This window comes from Plecotus auritus (assembly GCF_963455305.1).
Source record: "Plecotus auritus genome assembly, chromosome: 2".
In the NCBI taxonomy this organism is placed as follows: Eukaryota; Metazoa; Chordata; class Mammalia; order Chiroptera; family Vespertilionidae; genus Plecotus; species Plecotus auritus.
This window is the reverse complement of record NC_137771.1, coordinates 190,521,636-190,528,664: the sequence shown is the minus strand read 5'-3', so window position 1 is coordinate 190,528,664 and position 7,029 is coordinate 190,521,636. Positions and strand designations below refer to the sequence as shown.

General features: G+C 36.2%; 1 long non-coding RNA gene across 2 annotated transcripts in view; it reads left to right on the top strand.

Annotated features, from left to right (window-relative positions):
- The first annotated feature begins 1,130 nt into the window (after nt 1-1,130).
- Nucleotides 1,131-7,029, top strand: part of LOC308242885 — a 44,274-nt gene continuing 38,375 nt past the window's right edge. For both annotated transcript variants that reach the window (XR_013960011.1, XR_013960012.1), the window contains exon 1: nt 1,131-1,263. This is a non-coding gene — a long non-coding RNA (uncharacterized lncRNA). The remainder of the gene's footprint in view (nt 1,264-7,029) is intronic.

Here is a 7,029-nt window from a genome sequence, read left to right as displayed (position 1 = left end):
CTAGCATGGACACATAATATATGGTTCTCATTCTTTTTTTGTATGTGATATAAATAGCCATTGATATTTATTAACTAGAGACAATATTTTACTTACTCTATCTTTATTTATTAGTAGAAATAGTAATCTAAAGGCAAACTTTCCTTATCTACTATTTGGTATAGGGAAGGCAGAAAAAATATTTTAAATTTCCTTTTTATTTCCTGGTTATCAAAATAGTGATTTATACTTAAAATATTTGCCAAAGTAGACCATATCCTGGGTGAGAAAAATTTTAAAAATAATATCATATAGCCGAAACCGGTTTGGCTCAGTGGATAGAGCGTTGGCCTGCGGACTGAAAGGTCCCGGGTTCGATTCCGGTCAAGGGCATGTACCTTGGTTGCGGGCACATCCCCAGTGGGAGGTGTGCAGGAGGCAGCTGATCGATGTTTCTCTCTCATCGATGTTTCTAGCTCTCTATCCCTCTCCCTTCCTCTCTGTACAATATCAATAAAATATATTTAAAAAAAATAATATCATATAAAACATATTCCCTGATCATACAAATTACAATGAATAAAAGGTAGATAACTGGAAAATCCACAAATATTTAAAAACTAAGTAATGCATTTCTACATAATCTTTGAGTAAAACAAACAAACAAACAGAAAACACCTCAGAAAGTTAGAAAGTACTTAGATCTAAATGAAAATGAAACCACAACATATCAACATTGGTAGGATGTTACTAAAATAGTACTTAGAGGACAAATTTTATCAATACCCATATTAGACAAGAAAAACAAAATCTCAAATAAATGGTCTCAGCTTCCACCTTATTAATCCTAAAAAAGTAGTAGAGCAAATGAAATCTAAAGTAAGAAGATAATATATCTATATCTATATCTATATCTATATCTATCTATATCTATATCTATATCTATATCTATATCTATATCTATCTATATCTATCTATATCTATCTATATATATATATATATATAAATCAGGGTAGAAATCAATGAAATAGAAAATAGAAAAATAATAGAGAAAAGTCAGTGAACTCAAAAGCTGATTTTCCCTTATCAGGTTTCAGACTATTCATTCAGTTGAAAAAAATAGCATCCACTGAGCATCCACTGCGTTTGGCACCATTCTGAGCACTGGCGATATCTCAGTAAACAAGGTAGAGCTGGATCAGATTAACTCACTTTTACCTAAAAGACTTCAAGGACAAAATATACACCAGAACAACAACTTAGTGATTAATCAACACGAAGATGGTAAGTACATTTTCTTGCCTTGCTAAATTTACAAGGAAAGCTAAGGATAACCCGGCATTATTATAGAGACCTCCAGGTTCTAACTTTTTCTGTGCTGCTGTAACTGACAGACGCTCTGTGAGTGAAATATTCTATCTTTAGAAATGTTCATACAGTTGATATGGCCTTAGCCAAACCCTGAAGACCTATGAGTCCTTCTGTACCTTTGAGGCCCCTTGGCATATTTTTGCTCTGTGCTGCTTTGATCTCTCAGTTTAACTCTCAGAGCTGGTGTTATTCTTTCACTTTCAAGTCCTTGGGGGCATGATTGCATAGCTCCCTCTCTCTATTCACAAGCCTCAGAAGGAGTTTGAGCTCTTTGTCTATTCCTTTGTGAGAGTAAGAAGATGTCCCTGAAATGTACGATTTAACACCATTCCTTCTAATATTACCCTGTGTATCCAGCTACGTGGCAGCGATGGTATTGCAGTACTCTCAATCCCATTAAGAGCTGTTAGTGATGATTAGTAGAGTAGATATTGCTTCTGTAGTAGCTGTTTTCAACCTATAGAAGTACATGGGATTTTGGCAATACTTTTGCAGTCATGAAATGAGATATGAATACTCTTAAATCTTTTATGATTACTATCATAGCTATATTGAGACTCAGAATTTAAATGTGCTTTGGGCAAAAGAGCCAATTAAGTAGTGGAGAGAAAATAAAATTACTTTTTATTCTGGATAACCAAATACAGTAGAAGCTTGCTGATTTTATTTTTAAAGAAATCCCTGTTAAAACAAACTTTTAGATATGGAAGGGCCATCTGGTTTAGCTTCTTGTCTCTTGACATGCCTGTGCCCAAACAACTATTTTTAAAGATTCTAGAGATGACAAACTCAGAGCATCCCTTGTATATTGTTTTCAAGTTCAATTTCCTACCTTGCTTCTCTTTTCAAGAAACTCACAGCCTTGCAGAGAAGACAAATAGGTACTCTAATAATTAAATACAGTGAGGCACATGTTAATACAGAGATGTACCCATTGCCACAGGAACACAGGGTCAGACAAGGTTCACAAGGGAATCTTGGGAAAACGTGGAGAGCTTTGTGGACCTGCAGCGCTTCATGCACAGAACTGGGTAAATCTTCCAATTTTAGCGCATGTTCTGTAACAGCTGCTCCTTCTATGCTGTCAGCTTGATCCTGAGGTGGGAAGAGATTCTAATGTTCTCTCATCAGCTTCTCTTTCCAACATTCCTTCAGTGTATAGATGCACACATACCCATGTATCTTACAAAGAATAATCACAATGAAGTTCTAAGTCTATGCTGTGAGGAAAGAAAAGAGACTTATTTTTATCAATAGGCAAAATTCAGCATGACTCAAGTTTGACAGCTCCACAGATTATCAATGTAACCAGGCTGTTTGGCAAGAGTTGAGTATATGAACTCTGCCCTCTGAAAGTCTCTCTTTTTCTTTTCTTTTTGTCAAGCTCAGAGGTACAAATGTTTGATTCCCAAAGTACTGCGACAATGATTTCTATCTTAAAAGGTCTGGGTCTATTGCCTTGATTTGTTCACTGATGAGTTGGGTGTGAACAGGGCCGTAGATTATTTCTGAAATCATCTTAAAGGCCAAGAGACCTTTTCTCCAATTGGATCTTTATGCTGTATTTGAGTGTCCTAAGTGGGCGTTTCCTTGTAGTCTACATGGGATTATCTAGCTATCCATAGGATAGTGCTCCTTTATACCCAAATAATTAGACCAACAGGGAGGTTAACAGAAAATGTACTTAAGTGGTTGAGTATACTACTCCTTTATAATTCTTTTTTATCTAGATTTTTCAGTGAGAAGTAATGAATCATCTCTTTCTAGGCTTCATAGATTTCTGGTTCTTGTTTTCCCAGATATCAGTTTTTGTGCCAGACACTGCTGCCTGGCGACCCTGAATCTATCCTTCCTTTTTAAGAGAGCCCTGGTTTTCGTTCATAACGTCAGTGTCTTAAGCCAAAGTCCACATCAGTTTCCCAGGTTCTCTCATTTAACTCTGTCCTGGTAAGTGGAAGTAACCAGGTGACACCGCTGAGACAGCTATTATGTTCTTGATGAAAGAGAATAGATTCAGCCAGCATAAGTTTTTTACACTTCAACTTTATCACTCATCTTTTTCTGAAGTGAAGGATTAATGATCAGTAGAGAGGTCGCAACTTCAGGCATAGAAGTAAGGACACATTCCAAGGAGAATGGATCAAAAGTGTTTTGAAGCCTCATTCCTTAACGACTTCTTGAGTAATCAAGCCAGTGCTGGACTTCTTAACTCTGGACTTCTTGGCCTATGTAAACAACAAATCACTGTTTGGTTTAGTCAGTGTGGATGAGTTTCTGTTACCGAAGGACTGCTAACCGACTGACTACTTTTCCCTTTGTTTGGACAGGCCATTTAATAGAAAGAGAACCTTTGGAGTTAGACAGACCTGGATTCACATTTCAATTCTGCCTCTTATTAGCTATGTGATCTTGCAAAAGTTATTTTACTAATTAGTTTTCTTATATTGAAACAGATAGTAATACCTTGCTCTTAAAATTATAACAATATTAAGAGAGATAGTTTATATGAATTCATTTTAAGGCAATGTAGTCAGTAAATATCTTTTCTGGTATTAGCTCATTAAAACATCATTATTATCATCATCCACAAATATTTGTTAATTCTGGACTACAAAAGAGTCTTTGCTTGGAACACATTTAGGATAACTTCCTAGAATTCTACCTCATTGCACAATGAAAAACACAAAAGCTAAACTGTGAATAAATGAGCCGTTGCTTTCTCATAAACAAAGGCATAAAAAGGGATTATAGATCTTAAGAAAATTCTATTCTCTGAAGTAGAGCTAGTTCAGTGGTCGGCAAACTCATTAGTCAACAGAGCGGCAAACTGCGGCTGGCGAGCTGCAGTTTGCCGACCACTGAGCTAGTTGATTTATATTCTATCCTTAATCTCTATTTTCTTGAAATTGATGTCAGAAAAAAATATCCATGGGTAAAGAAATGGATATCAGCTATAACAAAACACCAAATAATAGATCTCTTTAAATTAAGATAAAATAATTCCTTTTAGAATAGGATAAAATTTTCTTCACAATTGGAGACAGGGAGTTAGGAAGAGAAGAGAAGGGAAGTTAGATTCTGGTACTTCTGGGCTCTAAACTCAGTTCCATCACTTACTAGCTGTGTGACCTTGGCCAGTTTCTAGGTTGTAAGCCTCAGTTTCTCTTCAATGTATTAACATTTTTTAAAGAGCATGCATATCAAGTGTCTGATATAGTCATTTAGTATTAAATAGGTATGTAATTTTAAAACAGAGCTATTATTATTTTAAGTAAACACAGTAGGAGGAACACACATTTATATCATCATGTGCTATGAGCTATTCTGAAGCAACTGAGCTGCTGGTCATAAAACCTCCCATTGCAGTGGATTGTGGAACCAGTAGCTTTCAGAGTCAATTCATGATGTGTATAATTCTAATAATCCAGAAAACTCAGGCCCGCTTTTGAGAGCACAATCAGCTGCTGATTGATATTCTCTAAACATCAGAATTGTTCCTAAATCCTTGGCCATTAATATTCCTTGGAATATTCATCCCATCTCGCAGATTAACAAGAGATGAGAAAATGGCCTTTAGTAATCTTAAATATAATTTAAGTTTCCTAGATATTTCTTTTCTTTTAAAAATAGGAAGGCAGGAAGGAAGGAAGGAAGGAAGGAAGGAAGGAAGGAAGAAAGGAAGGAAGGAAGGAAAGAAGGAAGGAAGGAAGGAAGGAAGGAAAGAAGGAAGGAAGGAAGGAAGGAAGGAAGAAAGGAAGGAAGGAAGGAAAGAAAACACATCAGCATGATATTTGAGGGGAAAAGTATCTATAGTGGAACTGTTCTAACACATCCTTCTGCCTGCTGAGTGGCTAAGAAGGTCCTTTCTGTCATGGAAAATAGTTCTGATTAGCACCCACTTTGCTGGTTTCCTGGAGGCAAACGCCTGAAGGCAACTACCTATCCACTGGTACAGGTGGAGAGAGCAACAGCACCAAATATCAGTGGACTACTGATTGTTCCATCCACTGCTACAAATGGCAAATAACCAAACAGAATGTTTGTTCATAATTGTTGTCAATTACTTGTGAACAAGAATTTTTCAAAAATCCTCACCCAAGGACATTTTCATTGACTTTTAGAGAGAGAGAGAGAGAGGGAGAGAGAGAGAGAGAGAGGAACATCCACGTGAGAGAGAAACATTTATCAGTTACCTTCTGCATGTGCCCTGACCAGTGATGAAACCTGCAACCTTTCTGTGTACGGGATGACTGAGCAAGGATTTTATAGAATAGCTTATTGAAACCAAAGTGTGTTATTAATGCCAAATTATGACATCATACCATCAAAATGAAAAAAAAATCATTAATGAATGTGCTCACACATCCAAAGTATGTGTCTATGAAGAATGCTATTGATAATCTTAATTTCCTGTGGGAAAACCATCTGTCAGTGTGATATGAGAGGATGTGGTTTTATTTGGCAATGTATTAATGATCTAAATAAGACTCAGAACAGTGTCTTGCAGATGTTTTAGAGTATTTATTGATGAATCAGATTCCAAGACACTTAGAGACCCCTTAAATAAACTGCAGTGGCAAAATTTATTTTGGATATTCAGTAAAAATAATATAACTATGTCATACCTTCTCATTATTTTTCTCAGAGTTCTTTATTCTCCTGAATTTCAATAGAAATTATTGCAATTCTACAGAGTGTTTTATTTTTGAAATGATTACCTTTGCTACCATGTACAGAGTTTGTTTAGTCTTTGTTTAAATAAAGCATCCCTGACAACACATAGTTTGTCCTTATAACTATAATGGAAATGTGAGCTGAGTGTTGTTAAATGGAGAGGGAAAAGCTAGAAGGGACAAGTTAGCAGGTCTTCAAGATTAATTGGAATTTACTAATCAGAGAATGGGGAATGGGGCAGAAATAATGACATGTGCAGAGTCACAAGCGATGATATAGAAGGGCATGTTCGGAGGATGGTGAGAAGTCCAATGTGACTGAAATGCAGAAGACAGACAGGGAAGGGGAGAAGCATAGGAAAGGAAAGTGGGTGGGAAGGTAGGCCTAAAAAGATAAATTGGAGATAGATTATGTTATCTCAACTAATGATAACATCAATGAGAACTACCACTATTTATTTAGCCCTCACTCTACTAGGTATGATAAGCACATATATAATTTAATATTTTCAAGAGCTCCATGAGGACATTATTAACATCTCAATTTCATGAGTGAGAAAACTGATCCAGAGAAAAATTACTTTCCCAGAATCACACAGCTAGTAAGTAATGAAGTCATAATTCAGCCCATCAAAGCTGATTTCCTGAACTGCTTAGCATATTGCTTCTCAAAATGCTATGGGCATTTTTCTGGTCTGTACCAAGCTATTTGCACACTATTCTGTAGGCATGGAGAAGTCAATGGAGGGCTTGAGTAGGGAAGTGACATTGTATACAGGGCAGCAGCAGGGGGTGGACTGAGGCAGAAGTCTGTCCCATGATATCTGTCTGACCATCATCTATCTATCATCTATCTATCTATCTATCTATCTATCTATCTATCTATCTATCTATCATCTATCTATCTATCTATCTATCTATCTATCTATCTATCATCTATCATCTATCTATCTATCTATAATCTATCTATCTATCTATCAATCTATCTATCTATCTATCTATCTAT